General features: G+C 35.9%; 1 pseudogene; it reads left to right on the forward strand.

The window, feature by feature from the left end:
- The window catches only part of LOC109107664, a 290,614-nt pseudogene that overhangs the window by 257,777 nt on the left and 13,927 nt on the right, over positions 1 to 18,910 (forward strand).

The following is an 18,910-nucleotide window of genomic DNA, read 5'->3' on the forward strand; positions in this document are numbered from 1 at the left end:
ACATACTGATCTATCAACCTTGGTAGAACTTTTACCTGAACTTTTATAGTAAGCCGGATAACTTCGAAGGCAGTTGAATCGGAACTGTTGGGTAACACCATTGAGATTACACCCTCGCAAAAGACTACGTAATTATCCTGAATTTGCAGTGTACTTTATCTGTACAGTCTGCATAGTGTACCTATAAAGCCTGTACTGTGTACTATAGGTATACGGGACACACCTCCTACATAACTCCTAATACGGGATCCACACCCTTAACCCTACGGTTGTGGGTTCGAGTCTCGGGCCGGCCGTACCATGACTGAGGTGTTCCTTGAGCAAGAAGCAAGGACACCCCCAACTGATCCCAAGGGAGCTGCCGGCATAAATGGCTGCCCACTGCGTTCCGGGTGTGTTGTTTCACAGGTGTGTTCTGTTCACTGGGGTGTGTGTGCACTTAGGATGGTTACATGCCGAGCACCAATTGCGTCTGGGTCACCATACTTGGCTGTATGTATGTCACGTCACAATGTGTTATATGTTTGGGTCATAAGGGGAGCGTTGGTTAACAACCAGATATGCACACCTGCACAGAACGAGTAAGTCAAGTCTGAAGTTAAGAGTAACTTTTTTTGTACCTTAGAGAAGGACCTCCTGTCGCAGGGTTGTTCATCCGAGGAGGCAAGGGGAGGCCGCATGTCCTCACTCACCAATTTGGAGCTGCATGATAAATAATCAACACCCCCCAAAGACAACCTTGATAGAATGTATACGCGACTATGCCAAGTAACCCTATAAAAGGACACAGACCACGATCGAGGGCACGCCGTAACAGAGCACACGCTCCTGGCGCAGCCGCCGGGGATTATACGCACCAGTTGAAGCAGAGGAGGCTTGCATTCCCATCCGGTCACATAGACCTTTACAAGCAGAGACACTAAAAGCGTTGCTGTGACTTTTTCTGGAGGTCTCATTGAGATGAATGGGGGAGAACGTCCACGTGAGAAGAGGGCAGTGCCTCCGTTGTGCTATAATTGGATATGATAGAGTTATGAATTGGATGTATTTGATTCCGCCTCTTGTTTTCTGGTGAGGCTCTGTCTGAATAAAGAAAATGCTGGCGTTATTGACTATATAAAGTAAGTAAACAACTTTCGCGCTTTGAAATGGTCTGAAAACGTGATGATGTGTCAGTTCTTTTATTGAGCATTTCAGAGTGTTGAAAGGAAAGGATTATATATTCGTGTCTGTGGCAGTGTTTTACAGCGGTTTTTATGACGAATGAACCGAAAAAGAAGGTTGAATATTAAAAAGAACCAGCTGAACATCAGTTATATCTTGGTAATAGTTTACAATAAGGTGGTCACTTAAGGAGTTAACCAACATGAAACAAACAATGAACATTTTATTTACAGTATTTAACGCTGTACCAGTTTTCATTGTTGTTAAATACATGTTGTTCATTGTTAGTTCATATTAGTTCACAGTTTTTAACTTTTGCACAACTGTTAAACAACAAAACCTAGTTTGATTTTTCATAATGCATTAGAAAAGATGTTGTCATGTTGATAAGTACGTACCGAAGAATGTAAAATCATGTAACACAGCCCAAGCCCTTATTGTAAAACTGTTTCCAGAACTAGTGGGTGCAAAGGGTTACCTTTCCTTTATTCACATTCACTGTTGAAATACATATATTAAAAATGCATACAAAAACACTCTGAAATGTATAATATAGTAACTAATAAACAAAACCCGCGAAATACCATACACAAAGCATAGTACAATACAAACGTGTTTAGATTATAAAAACATATTTTCTGCCGCTGCATTACCCTTTTCTGCTGATATTCACTCACAAGGAACCCAACGTCCCCCGACAACAAGTAAAGTGTAAAGTGTAAACACACACAGCACATATAAAGCCTCATTTTAAAACACCACCGCAAGCCATGCTGTGCTGGTTCGGAGATATTATGCAACCCGTTTGCATAATAAAAGGGGTAAAACCTGTAAAATTGCAAATCATTATACTGTACGTATTTTGGAATGCCTATTCCTAATTATGTGTGGTATGTATGAGGATGGCCTAAACTGTCCATTTTATGTTTGGGAATGATTCGTTAGAAAAGAGATTTACTTTTTATCAGTTGCATTGCCGCAGGCTATTTTGACATTATACGGACCGATGGAGGTTTTTAATCAGTGTATTATTAAAGCAAAACATGATGGATATAACGTGACCAACAAAACTGGACATCACTTTAAAATGTCGTTCAGTATTTTTTTCTGACGATGAGGCACAGCGCACGTGATCCTAATACAGCACAGTAAGACCTTGGTAACCTTTTTTTGTCACTTCTTACCAAAAACTTCCCAACAACAAAACAAACCAATGTGATCAGATAAAGAAAAAAACGTGAATTTGTATTCTTTTTTTTTTGGTTTATTGTTGGAAAAACAAACAAACAAACAAACAAACATAAATATATATTCTCACCATCTGGGGTTTAATGTTTGGGCTATTAACATTCTAATAGGAACAATTGAGGAACACCTATTATTTACCTCTGCAAATGTGTCCTAAAACAAAAACAACAATAATAATATGTAAGATTTGTAATCTTACTGTATTAACTATTTAATCTATAAATAATAATGTTCCCCCCCATTGTTCCATGTAGAAGCCAGTTAACTGGCTAAAATAATTCTGGCTGCATTTTTATGTTATTATGTGGGTAATGTTTTAATTTTATATTGAAAATAGTTTAAGTTTATTATAAGCTGTTAAGATGTAGAATACAAGTGTCACTGTACTAAAGCCAGTACTGTTAAAATTTACTATGTTCCGTATTAAAACTGTAGTTAGGCTTCGGGGAGGGGGGGGGGGGGAAATCAGGGGGGGGGCCTGTCAGAAAAATGCAAGCCATTGGCTGCTTTATACCAGCTGACCGTGTGCCAACGCAAAGTCTTGTGTTTATTTTGGATTATGTTTGATCACGTAAGATAAACTGCACTTGGGTCCTCGCTACACTCACCAGTTCGTGGATATTACAGCACCCATCGCCCAGTAAATGTGTCCCAAATGATGATTAAGTATCTTAAGCTTAAACAGGGTTAATTTGACAGCCCTCCTAATATTATTGTTTTTTTTATTTTTGTTTAATATTTTATTTTTGACAGACCTATTTTTTTCTTGTATTTTTTTGAATTTTTTATAATATTTTATCCTCCTTGTTGCTGATTGTTGCCCTAGTTTGAAAACCTGTATTGATAGATATAACTGCAAGATGATCCAGTCAAAAAGCATTGTTTTCCATTGATGTCCATTTAAAAGTAGCTGTTTATTATTCTGATGAAATTTTTTTTTGCAACCAACACATAAATTACAAATATTTCATTACATTTTAGTAGATGTTGTTATTTTTTTTTGCAACCAACACATAAATTACAAATATTTCATTACATTTTAGTAGATGCTTTATTTACACTGCTGTGTCAGTAGTAATGTCTAAGGCAGAGCTTCTCAGCTTTGGGGTTACAGTCCCACATTGGCTCACCAAAAATGCAGATGGGGTTTCAGAAGATTATATATTTTAAAAAGCACACATGTATGTAGAGTCAAACCAAAAATTATTCAGACACCAGATATAATTTTTGGTATATTTTAACTAGTGGGTGCAGGACACTACAGTTCATTTATGTAAGTGAGGATAGCAAAATAAAGTAAACTGTGAAATATACCAAAAATACTTCATACAGTGGACTATCAGTAAAACTGATAAAAATTTGGGACCAAAAATTATTCAAACACTTTGACCTGACCATGTTTTGCTTAAGTGCTATCTGACATTATCAATTATCAAACAATTTGTTCTGAAACAGTTTAACTCTGAATTCTTATATTTTATTACTGTTTTCTAAACTATAGCGAATAAACTGTGACTGTGTGAAATGTTGAAGGTGTCTGAATAAATGTTGTTGTTTTTTATTGTGAAACAGTATTATCACTGATATATATATATATATATATATATATATATATATATATATATATATATATATATATATATATATATATATATATATATATGTATGTATAATGTATGTTTTTGAAAGAAGTCTCTTATGCTCACCTAAGGCTGAATTTATTTGATCATAAATATAGTAATATTGTGAGATGATATTCATATTTAAAATAACTGTTTTAAGGCATCACTGCAAAATAAAATATTAGTTTCTTTAAAACTATTTTTGAATGGCAGTACAGCTTCTTTTTACTTAAAATATTAGTTTATTCAAAAATATTTCTAAACAATATTGAATAATCTTTAAATGGTGTGCATAGTATGTATTCACATTACGAATTCACATTCAGTCATTAATTCATGTTAATTAAAATTAATTAAAAAAATATTAAAAAAAAAAACAATTTGGTAGTTTCAAAGCATTAGAGCATAATTTGATTTGGTGTTAAATTAACTCATTTTATATTTGGCAAAGTTCAGCAGGATTAGTTTATTTTAAGTGTTTTTTTCAAAGTTTTGGAGGATTATTTTATTTTGTGTTAAATAGGTGTGTGCGTGTGCGTGTGCGTGTGTGAGTGTGTGCGTGTGTGCGTGTGTGCGTGTGTGTGTGTGTGTGTGTGTGTGTGTGAACACTGAACGCTCTTGAGCTGTGTGTTTGCTAGCACTTATTTGAGTAAAGCAGGATTCAGTGCACTTGATTACATTACATTGCAGGACCAAATATTGTTCCAAGTTGGACAGAACAGCGAAGATTAGATGAATAGGCTTTTAATTATCATGTCGGACTTTGACAAGCTGCAGTGCGACACACAAACCTCAATCTTCCCATTAGACAGGATGAGTGCCAATGAAGGGATACCCAAATTATTTTTTACAGTTACAGAGTCAATAATTAAACAATTGGCTAAATGTTTTCTTATATATTACAACTTAATTTGTTGTAACATAATGCTGTGCATGGATGATGTTGTGGGGGTCGTGTGCATCTCGAAAAAAAAAAAAAAATGGGTCATATTAATTTGTTGTAACATAATGCTGTTATTGGTTTTTGTTTTTTGGTTCATTTGCATCTGGTGTGAAAAAGCTTTTTTTTTTGTTAGTTTTTACACCCCAATTTCACAGTCTTTCACTGTCTCACTATTTCTCTCTGTCATCCTCTATACCTCACACTCTTTCTCTTATGATTGTAAAACTGTAGCTGTGCTTTTACCAGCATGCTTTCTGGGTGTAATGAGAGCTGATTTCATGTCCCAGATGCCTCATATCACCAAAATTATTATAATTTAGACGTTGAATAATGCAATGAAAACTGGATGAGACAGATCTCAGTTGAGAGAATCAGTACTGTTGCCAAACTCAAATATACTGATACTGTATGTACTGTATTTGTAGTTACTGTACTTATCTGAGGCTTTGACAAAAGTATTGAAAAAGCCTACAGCAATGGCACATGCTGTTATGCAGAAGCTGCAAGATTATGAGCAAATACAGTAAGACTATATTAGATTTCCGACATTCATGAGAAGGAAGCAGCTTTACGGGATGTTTGATTAGACTTTGTTATTATACGTTTTCTTTTAGAGTTTCTTAAATTTTTTTTACAGTGTGTCATCTTTATGAGGAAACCCCCAAATTATAATGAATGTGACATTTGTGGATAAGCACACTTTTGTAACACTTAAAAATCAGGTTTAGATACTTCTGGAAATCAATTGTAATTGTGCTCACATTTAGTGTGTAGTCACACTAGACAATCTGATCCGTCCACCTCTGCGTGCCTGAGCAGCGTTTGACCCCCAAAGCCCGGTTCGTATGACTAGTTTGATCGCTCCGCGGTTCATTTAGCTAGTCCCCTGGCTCACTTGGAAGAGGGGGGCCAGAGCATGGTTCAGTTGGCTTGGGCGTGGTAGGCATGTAGTGTGATCGTTAACCTTGCCGCAGCACGGAACAGCTACTATTTTGTGTGTGTGCGCTACTGTCATCGTTACGACCGCAAACATCATCTATAACTACAGTACTCTTTTCAATAATTGAATTAAATCAAATATATTTAGGTTTATAACATTTCTAGTTCTCACCTTATTGATAAACAGGAATTGTAGTTTGTGAGTAAAGTTGCACATTCTTTCGTTAACATCAGCTGCCTCAGTAATAATCCCCTGATACATGCAAGTAAAAATCGCTGCATGGCAAAAATGTGACCCTGGACCACAAAACCAGTCTTAAGTGTGCAATGTTTTCAAAATTGAGAATTTATACACCATCTGCAAGCTAATAAATAATCTTTTCATTGATGTATGGGTTTGTTATGATTGGATAGAGTTTTGGTCGAGATACAACGATTGAAAATCGAAATTGAGAAAATCGCCTTTAAGTTGTCCCAAATACGTTTCTTAGCAATGCAAATTACTAAATCCAAAATTATGTTATTTGATATATTTTACAGTAGGAATTTACAAAATATCTTCATGACCATGATCTTTACTTAATATATGATTTTTGGCATAAAAGAAAAATCGTATTTTGACCCATACAATTGTCTTTTGGCTATTTGCTACAAATATACCCCAGCGACTTAGACTGGTTTTGTGTGGTCCAGGTTCACAAATGATCAATTTATGAGGCAGTCTATTAGCGAAACAGGTTTTTCCTCCCCTGTTATTGCGTACATGACATAAGCGTTCTCCAGCCCTTAATGTTTATGCAGTGTGAGTGCAGTGAGGAGGGGGGAGAATCACACTTGGGCCCGGTTCAAGCACTGTGCCTGGTGCAAGTAGTGAAACCTTTAGCAGATGTGGGTTGTAATTTTGAAATTTTTATTATTATGCACAGTAGTCTTCGTCATGAATAATCACTTAGCCTGTAACTTTTTATCTCATGTTAATCTCATGTTAATTGCTTCCTAAGCGTTTAGTGTATCTCCAAATCTACAACTAATTATTGTTAGGATAAAACATTTCTGGTTGTGAGAATCCTTGAGTATTCCAGGATGAACAACCGAATGACTCTAGGACTCAGGCTCAGGGGCTTTCTCTGCTTTAGATGTGAATCTAAACTGATTCTATTTTGCCATGGCATTCTCAAAGCCACCCACTCACATGTGAAAGCTCACATGCCCATATGCATCCAAAACTCATCCAGGCGTTGACTCTGATGTTGTGGTGTAAGAAAATGGGTGTTCAGCTGGTCGATTTTGTTGCCTCAGGCTCTCTATGGTTAGAGTTTATGGTCTCTCGTGGGTTCATTTACATTTTCTCTTCGGATCAGGAGAGCAGAAATGTGTTTAGTTTTGTGAAGGTTCGGCAGCTGAAACTGTCTCTCATCTAGGTAACATTAACGTTGAGCTAAACTATGAAAACAGTCGCTCAGTGGGGTCTCATTAAGCCCCATTAAGTTGTCGAATTGCTTCAAAGATAAGATTAGATTCTGACACGAACCACTGCATAAATTATATTTAAATCAAATCTAAAGAAATGGTTGTTTGTGTTTTGTAGATTCAGAGCTATAATTCATGACTTATGTGTGCACTGGGAGTTAGTGAATGATAACATTTAGTAATCATCTCTCTTAGAGTATTTTATTGCTCACAAAGACTTATTTATTTTTATTAAAAAATAAATAAATAAACATATTATTACAATTTAAAGTAATTTCAAATTCAAATTTTATACATATATTTTTTTTTTAATACATTGTGTTGGTTTTATTTTAAAGTGTCATTGATTCTTGTAATGGCAAAGCTGATTTTTCAGCAGCCATTAACCAAGTCTTCAGTGTCACATGATGCTTCAGATTTATTTTAAATATTATAATATCTTTTAAGCATTATATTATAAACATTTTAATACTTTTTGCATTTTCATCTCTTAAGAAAGTCCGTGAAGTGGTCAAAGTTTATTCCGTTTAACTGGTTTTAAATATTAATAATTAATTCATGATATATTATGACAATATCATTATTATCATTATTAAAAACAAAATGTTTAGATAAACAAGCCTATTCAGTTGCACTTGAAAATGTCAAAGTAAGTTCAGCGATGAAAGTGTAAAGAACCCATAGGTTTTAGCCAGCCCTCTAATTCACCCATAACACCAAGCAGAATGTGCATTACAGGGACCTTCTAGTTGGAGCTCAGGGAGTTTGCTGCCATCTGGCTGAAGAAAACCTTCCATTTGGCATCACATCACCAGGGATTGACAGTGGAGAAAAGCAGAGCACTTCTAACAGAACATCAGAGGAAATGCAGTGAAATTCAATGTGCTCCTGCTTTGTATTTTACTCACAGAAAGATCATTCCTTTCTTATCCTATGATCTCATTCGATCGTTTCAAAAAATACAAAAAAATAGGTTCCTTTCTGTTTTCAGTTTCTTTGCTGTGTGATACAGGTGAGTATTGACATGTTAGCTTCGACTGGAAGACTGGTTCCATCTCACATGACCCCTGTGTAAGGTTGAGAGGGTTGTTTGATATGCTCAGACCAGCATGGCCAGTATTTAACTTCTGCTCAACATAGTCCCATTTCTTTGACCACAGATGCAAAACTTTTATGAGCCAGCGAGCATTTTTGTTTGAACAGGTGATACTGAAGATAATGATGAAAGCAACAACACCCACTCAGATATGTAAAGTCTATATCTGGATTTCTTCTTTTTCATTCTGTGCTATATTATAGAAACTTCTGTGCAAGAGCTGTATTTTCTTTTATTTTAAAATTTGAATAGCCGCATGAATCGGTCAATGGTTGCTTCCTGTGATTCATGTCATGCCATAGAAGAACTATTTACACTTAAAATTCTTATTTTCTATGTATTTCTACGAGACTTTAAAGAACTCAGAACCAAAAAATGCTTTTCAAAGAAACCTTATAGCCAAATTAAGAACCTGTCTTTGCTGACAGTAAAAGAATGGGAAAAATCAGTGTAATAGGCTGAGGAGACACTATTGAACATCACAGAGCATTTGAAGTAATAATTATTTATTCATTGTCATATTCAGTTACATCTTAAGGTCTCAAAGTGACAGTGTATAACATTGTCTGGGACTAGCAAAATGGAATCCACAGGAAAAATGGAATCCCTCTTATTTCTGACAGGGAGATGTCAGTGGAGGTGTGTCTGTCTGCTGACAAAAAAAAAAAAAATGAAAGGTAGAATGAAACGCCTTTCAACCGCTAGTTGATTTAGACTCTGTGTGTGTGTGTGACTAGGGATGTAAAAAGGACACAGTCAAGGATGTGGTTCAAGAACTCTGAAGGACACCATCTCTGCTTGATGAGAGAGAGTGAGGAGGATGGTGGCAACACACCTCTGCCCCATCCCCCAACTGCAAGGCTGATTTTATTTTTTGATGAGATGTCAAGTTCTCCATTACAAAGCGAAATCTTGAAAGGTGTCCTCCTTGAGATAAAGCGATATAATGAGGTGATTGGCAGTTTTTGTGACCCTTCAAACAAACTCCTAATCAGCTCTTGCAGACCTAAATATTGGAGGTTCTCTCTATCTAAAATTGGAATTTGATAGTTTTATTTGTTTTTTGTTTTCTTGCATCATAGTAGTTTTGCTGATTGCTGTAATTGAAATTTGCTGTAATTTCAAATTTTAAAGAAATTCTCATTTTTCATAATTAATAAAATGGCAATTAATGTATTGATAGCACCATCTACTCAAAATACAAACTCTTTGCATGTCTACATATTGCTGAGAAATTATTAATCAAATACAATATTGCTTTAGTTGTAAATTATTAAATGATTGGATGTTTGCTTGTGTCAAAAAACGACCTAGGAATGTTAGTGTTATGCAGATTTTCAATGCATCAGGAATATAATCTGTTTTATAAGACCATATTTCTCTGTGTTAGGGCAAAGCAAGCAAACCTGCAGACAACTACAATGGTTGCCAGCCAAAAAGAGAGAAAAAAAAAATATATATATATTGATATATATTCATAATTCACAGCATTAGTCTGGCGGTATTTATTCCACTGTTGCATAGCACTAAAGCCTCGGGATTTACAAGGCATTACAAGGCTATCGGTTGCAATTACATTTAGATAAAGTGAGCACAATCACCCCGCTTCTCCTTGATAGAGATACAGATACTGCAGAGTTCCAGAAAGAGTGTTTAAACTTCCTCCGTGGTAGGACAGATAAATACCTGAGACAGTCTCATTCGTAGATTAATGTTTCATCACTAGCCCTCGTCCCAGGTCGACTTCAGGGACAGTAAGCACAATTTTGAGGCACATTCCCAGGGAAACCTGTGGCTGAGACAGTTTAATATGTGTTTTTTCAAGGACAAGAGAAGCATCAGTAGCCTTTTCTGTCTTCCTTCCTGTCTCAGGACACACAACTGATCTCATCTGAGATACTGAGCAGTGTGTAAAATCACCGATTGCTACTGTAAATATATGAGCCACTTATGGTAAAACATGACTCTATGCGTTTAGTCAAGTGGCTGGGCATTTATTCTGAGTAGCCAGTAACAGAAGGTGTGCAATTAGGGTGTTTGAGTCCTTGGTTGTTTGGAGGGCAGTTTAGAAGGAGAAAACCTCCCCAAAGGCTCATATCTTTAAACAAGCAGCTCCAGACAGGTATAGAAGGTCTTATTTCTGGCTCCGTCAGCATGTGTGCGCTTGAATAGGGGAAGTAAATGGGCTTGAAACCCCACAGTTTGCACCTGCCTCACAGTCTGTCTTTGCTCACATTATGACATCAAGGCACAGCCACTACTATTTGCTCCAGCCATATCTCTCCCTCACTTTTCCTGGATAGGTCAGAATCATTGGCACGGAGCCAATGATGCAAAAACGCCCTGTGCTTGTTATGGATGGAAGAACATCTCACTGTGGACTGCTCACTGTGTTATGTTGCGTTGCGTTGCGTTGCGTTAACGCCCTTTGCGTTACGTTAATTGATATGTTTTTTTATGTTGTGTTATGTTATGTTATGTTATGTTATGTTTTATGTTATGTTTTGTTTTGTGTGTTGTGTTGTGTTTTGTGTTGTGTTTTAGAGAGTTGCACGCCTACAGGTTATATTTATTTCTGCTGTGGATGCTTTTTGAGAAGATTCAGAGGGAAATTTGATGAGTTTGTTGGCGTTTTTCAAAACCAGACTTCCAAGAGCACCCAACACATATACATCTTGAAGGCAACTACCATTCCCTTCCAAATTTAAATATGCTGTCATTTTCAAGTTTCAGGTGGGAGTTTTGACTCAAAGCCTTTTACTCAAAGTCTTTTTACAATCGTCCAAACTCTGTCAAATTAGCCCAATTTGATGGCATGCTGAGGAAGAATGAGAAAGATATGTTCTCATAAACAAGAAATGGAGTAAAATCTTAGAGTCTGACCAAATAAAGCAGAAATGGTATCTATATTTGTCTTTGTTTAAGAGCTTTGGTTCTTATCCTACTGCTGTCAACACATCTGCAGATCCTCAGGAGATACAGCCTTGTATTCTGACTTCATACTGTTTACTCCACTGCATTAAAGAGAGGCAAAAATAAATGTTATGCACTCTTAAATCTGCGACAGAGCATACCTGAAGGAGCACAGATTCCATTTCCTGAGCTCCTGGGAATTCTCTGGTAGAATGAAAGATGTTTTCCTGCGGTTTCGATTTACAGGAGATATTAGAATATACTAAATCTCTGTGCTTGGGGCAAAGGCAATAATATCATGAAATCAGTGATCACACCCACAGCTTAATATATCAACTAACATTTTAAATGCTTTTTAAATAAGGCTCTTACTGCAAAAACCCTTTTAATATTTTGGTGTATGTGTGGCATAAGAGTATGCCATTTTTTCCCAAAGCATACTCTAAATATCCTTTAAAATAGTTTTACCTGAAGCAAAACTCGCTCAACATTTCAGCCATGGTTTTACTTTACATTATCAAACATAAGTTTTCTGAAAAAGCTGTACACACAAATAGCAATTGCAGTACGGTCTTACGTAAATAGTAACCCACAATATCTATGTATACCATGAGAATAGAATGCACAAAATTAATGTCTCTAACATCTTTTTTCTCTCTCTCTCTTTTTCCCCCCTCCCTCCTCCTTTACTGCTGCCCTCTTCTATCTTCGCTGGAGCAGTGGATCACTTGGGCATTGAGTTCATGGGGTAAGAAAAAGAAAAAGCTTTTTCTTATTGGCAGAGCGATGAATCATGCTTACAGAGTTTATATGAACCGAGGCAACTGTGTATCTGCTTTGTGCAGCCATGATTTTCTTTTCATTGCATGTGTTTGAATGTGAACGTTCCTGTTATCTCTTTTGACTGTGCACTGTATGTGGGCTAAACTGTTGTTTTCCCTTTTTGACTCTTCACTATAGTTTCTATGAAGATATCCCCAGAGTCTTCATGAATGCATTCACATTTGTAGAGATGCAATATTTGAAGCATATTAGGTTGCTTCATTCACATTTGACAGGACTAGCAATTTGCCTGAAGAAGTTATTGTGTTATTTACCAAACACTGTGGTGTAGTGACATGTAATTAAACTGTGTACTCCTTAGACTAGTTTTGTGGTCAGAGATTAGTAACAGAGAGCAAATTATAAATCATAGGTGTCAACTGACTGCCTTTCATTTTGCTGTCAAACTACTCTTCCCTATCCTCCAATCACTTGGGTGCATTTCACTGCAGAATTCCATTGCTCTTTGGTCTCCTTGGAAACGGCATTGAAATGTTGAGAGGACAGTAACAAGAGACAGTGAGGGTGAAATCATATTGTTGGCACAGTTTCAGAGGTAACACTGTCAGTGTCTGTTATATATTTGTGTTTTAAAAATTGTATTGTGCATTTGACATTGCATATGTAGGCGAGAAGTTGAGTTCTCTATGATAATATGCAATATTGAATAGTTTTTTTTTTCATAAATGCATACAGTAGTTTACTGTTTGCAACGCATAATCTAATCTAATTACTTAAGATTCTTTATAAGCCCATTATTAAGTGACATTTCATATGACTTTAATGTGACATCATCTCGTGCTTTAGAGAGGGAAATGTCTATCAGTTTTTTTTGATTATAGAGCTTGGAAGATTCCCAGAGCTGTACTGTAGATCGATGGGTATAGTAACAGGCAGATGGATTTTGTTCACGTTGATTTCCAGGCTCCTGATTGAGAGGAGCCAGCTATTCGCTCACCTTGATATCTGGATTTCAATGGTTTTTCCTGTTTTCTTCTTCGTCCAGCCAAATTCTACAGAATAGATGCACTCACTTCTGTAAGCATACTCGTAGACAAGTTGAGAGTAGTCAGTAGTAACTAATTTCATCAAGTTAATGATTGAACTTGTAGTTTCAATGAGCTCAAAACACTTGTCTGTCTGTCTGTCTCTCTGTTATATCTCTCTATCAATTCTAAATTATTATTGAATTTCAATGAGGGCACGCTGCAGCCTTGTGGACGTCATGAATGACTGAGAGACCACATGAAGTGTGTTATTTGAAACAGGGCCTTGTTTTGATTCTGTCAACTGCAAAAAAAAGAAAGAAAAAAAAAAGAACAGTGAAGACTGAGACTTGCTTTCATGCCTTGCTTTATCTCACACAGCTGTAAGCGTGACAGCTTATTTAAGTCTTCATTTTAGCATTTATTTTCTATGTGATGGTTTGATAGTTGCCATGTACACACTGCAGAGCTCAAATGATGACTGTGAAGTCAGTGTCACTTCCTCTTAGCAGCAACAGCAAAGAGTGGACTACACTGATGATGAAAGAGAGTAGAGTGATTCCTGCAGGCCTTTTAAGACCACATACTGAGCTTAGCCGCACCATGAAGAAGGAAGAAGAAAAAAACCAGAAAATGTTTTGGGGTGAGAGTGGAAATTTATAGAAATGTTCTAGTTTTAGGTAGTTAAAATGATTGCTGCACACCTGGAAAGAGGTCAGAACCTGTGAGTTTATGGATACGCAACAAAAAAACATACAATTGCAGTCACTCAGCGTTAAGGTAGTTCTTGATTTCTATTTGACCTGCCTGTAGTTTTTAGAAGAAAAGAAAAAATCTGGACAATATTTGCCAGAAAAAAATAATAAAATAAAAATAAGTTTTCTTTAAAACAAACAAAGAAACTAACAAACAGAATTCTAATTTAAGATGTGGTGGCAGCTTAATTAACTTTTTGCTGTGATATGATGGCCGTCCTTATTTTTGAGCTCTAAGCTGACAGGATATTTTGCTTTTCAGAGTTGAATAGACTCTTTACTGTATCTTAACTGCTTAAGAAACCATGGTACAATTCATCATGTGATGCACGCAGATGTATATTCTACAGGATTGGCTGCTTGTTTCACTAAGAATGAGTTGTACCTCTAAATATCATCATTGGTTTTGGATGTCCTGTCTGTAAGGTTTTCACACCCTTTTTCACTTAAGGAATTATTCAAATCTGGTAACAGCATAAAAATGCCTAAGAAATTAGTACTGGATGCTGTTTGCATAGTGCAATTCACCATTTGCTATACTGTGGATGATGCATCAGAAAACCCCTGACATAATACAGTATGCTGGTTCTATACAGTATTGCTACATTGCTACACAACTGCAATCCAGACGCCTAACTCGTGTCTGGATATACGCCTATTATAGAGATCTTCTCCATCATTTTTGAAATTACTGCTGCTATGATCACAAGAAAATGTACACAAATGTCTCTCAAAAATTGAGTTTATAGTATAATGTTAATTATGCCAGGCACACAGCATGCATTGTATAATAAGCCTCATTTGCATAGAAAGGATAAATGTTTGCTCTGAAAAGAATAATTGGTTAATTTACATTGTACACTATGCTGTATTGTGGCTGTTTCATAAATAAGACACAAAGTTTTGCACCAGTATGACCCCAGTGTTTAGCAAATTCTCCCCGGGTCTTTTATTTATTTATAATATATATAATATATATATATATATATATATATATATAATATATATATATATATATATATATGACAGTCTAGTCATGTAAATTCTTGTGTAAACCTTTACGGTGGATGGTTTTATAGTTAAAAATCAGAGGGAAGTAATGAAATCCTATATTCTCAGTGAAGGTTATGGAAATCTTAAGTGAAACACATGTATTCCAGGTTGGCTCAAATTGTGTCTATGCATGAAGGGGCTGAAACATTTGATGTGTCTTAGAGAATGCCTGCAGCACCACTGAAATGTCAGGTCTCTCACTCGTTATCCAGTTCAGTCATGGTTATTAGGCAAGCATGGCCAGCTCACAACATGCCTGGTACCTCTACTAAAACGTGCACACTCAGGTCACACTTAGACGCAAAAATGATTAACTCAGAAGTGTGAAAACTGTCAGACCTGACAGGTCATAGAAAAAAAGCTACATAGAGTTTGCTCTATGTAGTGATGTGTAAAGATACATAGAAAACCAGCAAAAAGATTCCACTGCATTGCTGTCACTCATGGGAGTGACTTGTCAAAAAAGAACTGTCTAGACTGTCAGGGCAATGGAGCAAAATCTGAATTGTTTGAAAAACACACTCATAATGACTGACTGACTGACTTACTTACTTTACTTACTTATTTAGGGGTGTCTCTTCATAAGCAAATTGTATTTATAATGCACTCTAGAATACGATTAAAGTTTTTAATGGTTTTATGCCTAAACAGCCTGCATTTATTTTGATCAAAAATACAGTAATATCTTGTGAAGTTTTAAAAACTGCAATACTCTTCAGGATTCTTTGATGAATAGAAAGCTATAAAGAACAACATTTGTGAAGTTTTTTTTTTTAGCATTGTAAAAATATATACTGACACTTTTGACTAGATTAAAACTATTCATTCACTTTTCAATGATTATGTGTTTGCATAAATATACTGTAAATATACAATCCTGAAAAAATTATATGGGCATCAATCATATAAAATATAATAATATCAAAACAATAATACTTGTCAAACAAAAGTGGCTTTGTTGGATTTGGACTTATGAAAATAATCAAATGTACTGCATACTGTAAATATAAAAGCAAACTTGCAAAAGTGTTTTTTTTATTTTATTTTTGTTATTTATTTCATTGCACAGGGATATGTTGGACATGGATATTTTGAAAGCACTGATGATATGTGTAAAAGTATGGGCATTAATAGCAGGCACGAGTGAAAGAATGGATAAATTAACATAATACCCTACTTTTCCTGCCCATCACTCTCTTCTCTTTGAGAGGGATCAATAATATGTGGAAGAGGATGAGGTAATGTGTAGGAGAGGGCACGGAATGTAATGAGAGGATGTGCTTATACATCCCACTTCCTCTTATCTCTCCTTCCTTTTTTATGCTTTTTGTAATCCAGGGTTTCCATTGTGTGATGGTGAACAAATAGTGGCATAGAAAAAATAAGTCAATTTGTGAAGCATCACAATGAATAAATAATGAAAGCAAAAGAGAAAACTGAGCGATGCTTGATAAGTTTCACAAGGTTTCGCACTTTAATTTCTTGATCTTTTCTGCAAGTTAGTGGATGGCATAGAACTCTGATCATCCATTTGATAATCTATTATATCTATATTAACAGAGACACTATAATGGGGAGGAGAAGGACCACCCATGGAAATATGAATGTGTAATATGTGTGTTGTGTGTAGGATAAAATAAGTAGGATAAAATAAGAAATGTGAGAAACCCACATGACAAAATCACTGAAACTTAAAATAAAACTGCAATGCAAACTGAAAACATAAACACTAATTTAACAAATTAATAAGTATAATAGCAATTATATACTATAATGGATATAATAAATATTACTCTTCGATAAATTGCTAGTGTTCAGTAGAGTTTTATTTACTCTAGCTTTTTTTATTATTATTATTATTATTATTATTATTATTGGATATAATAAATTTTTGTCTTAGTTTTTTTGATATTGTATTCCTGATTTAAAATAATACTACATTATTTCAAAGGAGATTTTGGTCCTCACCCTTTCAAAGCCGTACGCCTATATAGCAACCTGGGGGTGTTACTAAAATGCACTTAAGGGAGTATGATATTACTTTGGGTAGCCATGATGACTTTACCATGTTAATTTCACCTGCAAGGTTAACATTGCCATGAGTCTGGCCTTTGTAAAGCTCACAATTGTTTTATAAGTAGGCAGACTCACAGTCATGTAGCTGACACATTCATTAAACTCCAATGTGTTCAGCATGAAATTTGTAGCAGCTCTTGTAGAGTGTGTTGTGTCTGAGTATAATCTGATTGATTGCCTATTAACAGTTGTGAAGACAAGCGTGATTTACTCTTTCATATGAGAGATGGCAGCTGCTATTTTTCACACTTAATAGTGTCCATTTAGGTTTTTAACACTTGTCCTGTGCCATCCTATCCCCCACAAAATAAATAAATAAATAAATAAATAAATACCAGGCATCTATTACTCGCCTCTTTTCAACGATTCAGTTTCATGACTCCCTAAGAGTTACATAGGGGTTTTTTGCACACATTGCAAACTAGCATTTAGGTCATTCTGTGTCAACTCATACATACTTAAATATTCTTCCATGACTTTTAATGTCATTGTTTCTCTGTAGATGCATCTCATATGTGCTACATATACTTGTTTTTGAATAGCAGCAAATGTGTTGTTCATGTCTCTTCTTGTTTTCTCCTCCTTGTTTGTTTCGTCCCAACAGAGAGCAAGGAGGTGTACAAAAGACAAGTGAATGTCTATCACATGTATTGCCATGGGGATCAGTTTTTCTAGGCACCCTCTGCATGGCTCTCTACTGTCGGAACAAGTAAGTGGACCACAGAATTAATCAAAGCTTGAGCTGTTCCCCAGAGCATATCATTTGAAAGAAGGGCACTATATAACAAGCTAGAGGAAAGAGTGACTGCTGTGGAAACCCAGAAACATAATGACTGGAGGTGGGGATGTACTTACTTTTCTCATAAAAGCACCCAACATGCTCTACTGGCCAGCTTTCCAAAAGGAATGAATTGAAACATATTTTGACTCATGGCATGCTTCGAATGTGCTGGCTGCTGGTTCTTTTGCTATTTCAGCTTTTACGGCTCGTTGCAACTATTTAATTGAGAAATATATTCACAGTCATTATAGGCTCAAGATGACTGTTTAAACCCCTTTTTAACCCCTCATGTCTGTATTTAAAAATGCAAGTGCTAAAGACACTTATACATTATTATCGTAAGCCTACTTATTTTTAATTTACTCAATTTCATTTGACGTTAACATTTTTTCTCCCCATCAATATACAAGGACACCTAATTTAAAAGTGTGATTTTTCTAGACATTTTACTAGTAATGCCAATTTGAATAAATATTTTGTCAGTGGTGGGGTGTTGGGGGGGGGTGGGGGGGTGGAAACCCTGACAAGTGGAAACCCTGAAGATCATAAAAACTTATCAAATGTCTGGAAAACTATATTTTATTTTAGTTATAATTAGCTACTCTTTTAACTGAGTGCCCAGCGATTAAATTACGTTTTAAAAACAAAACTAGGGCTAGGAGAGAATCTTAGGAAGCAGAATAATTAAAACTCCTGCCTTTCTAATAGCCATAGAGAGCCGTATATGATCTTTAAAATGCTGCATGACTGTAGGCCTAAGTAGGAAAGGGTACTAATAGTCACATTAACACGCTGAAATTTTGATGGATCTGATCCATGGCAGGGTTGAGTGCTGTATCCATATTTCACCCATGAGTTGAGTGAAGCCATCAGGTAAAGAGCAACTGACCTGCAAGCCAGAGTCCTGAAGCAAGAAGGGGTGTGTGGTGCGGAACAGCCCAGCAATTAACTATAAACACATGATACAATGAGTGAGTGAACCGACAGAAGAAAAAATCCAACAATGATGTAGTGACACTTTAAGTGCAGCAGTTATTATTTT

Source organism: Cyprinus carpio, chromosome A13, assembly GCF_018340385.1.
Source record: "Cyprinus carpio isolate SPL01 chromosome A13, ASM1834038v1, whole genome shotgun sequence".
Taxonomy (NCBI): domain Eukaryota; kingdom Metazoa; phylum Chordata; class Actinopteri; order Cypriniformes; family Cyprinidae; genus Cyprinus; species Cyprinus carpio.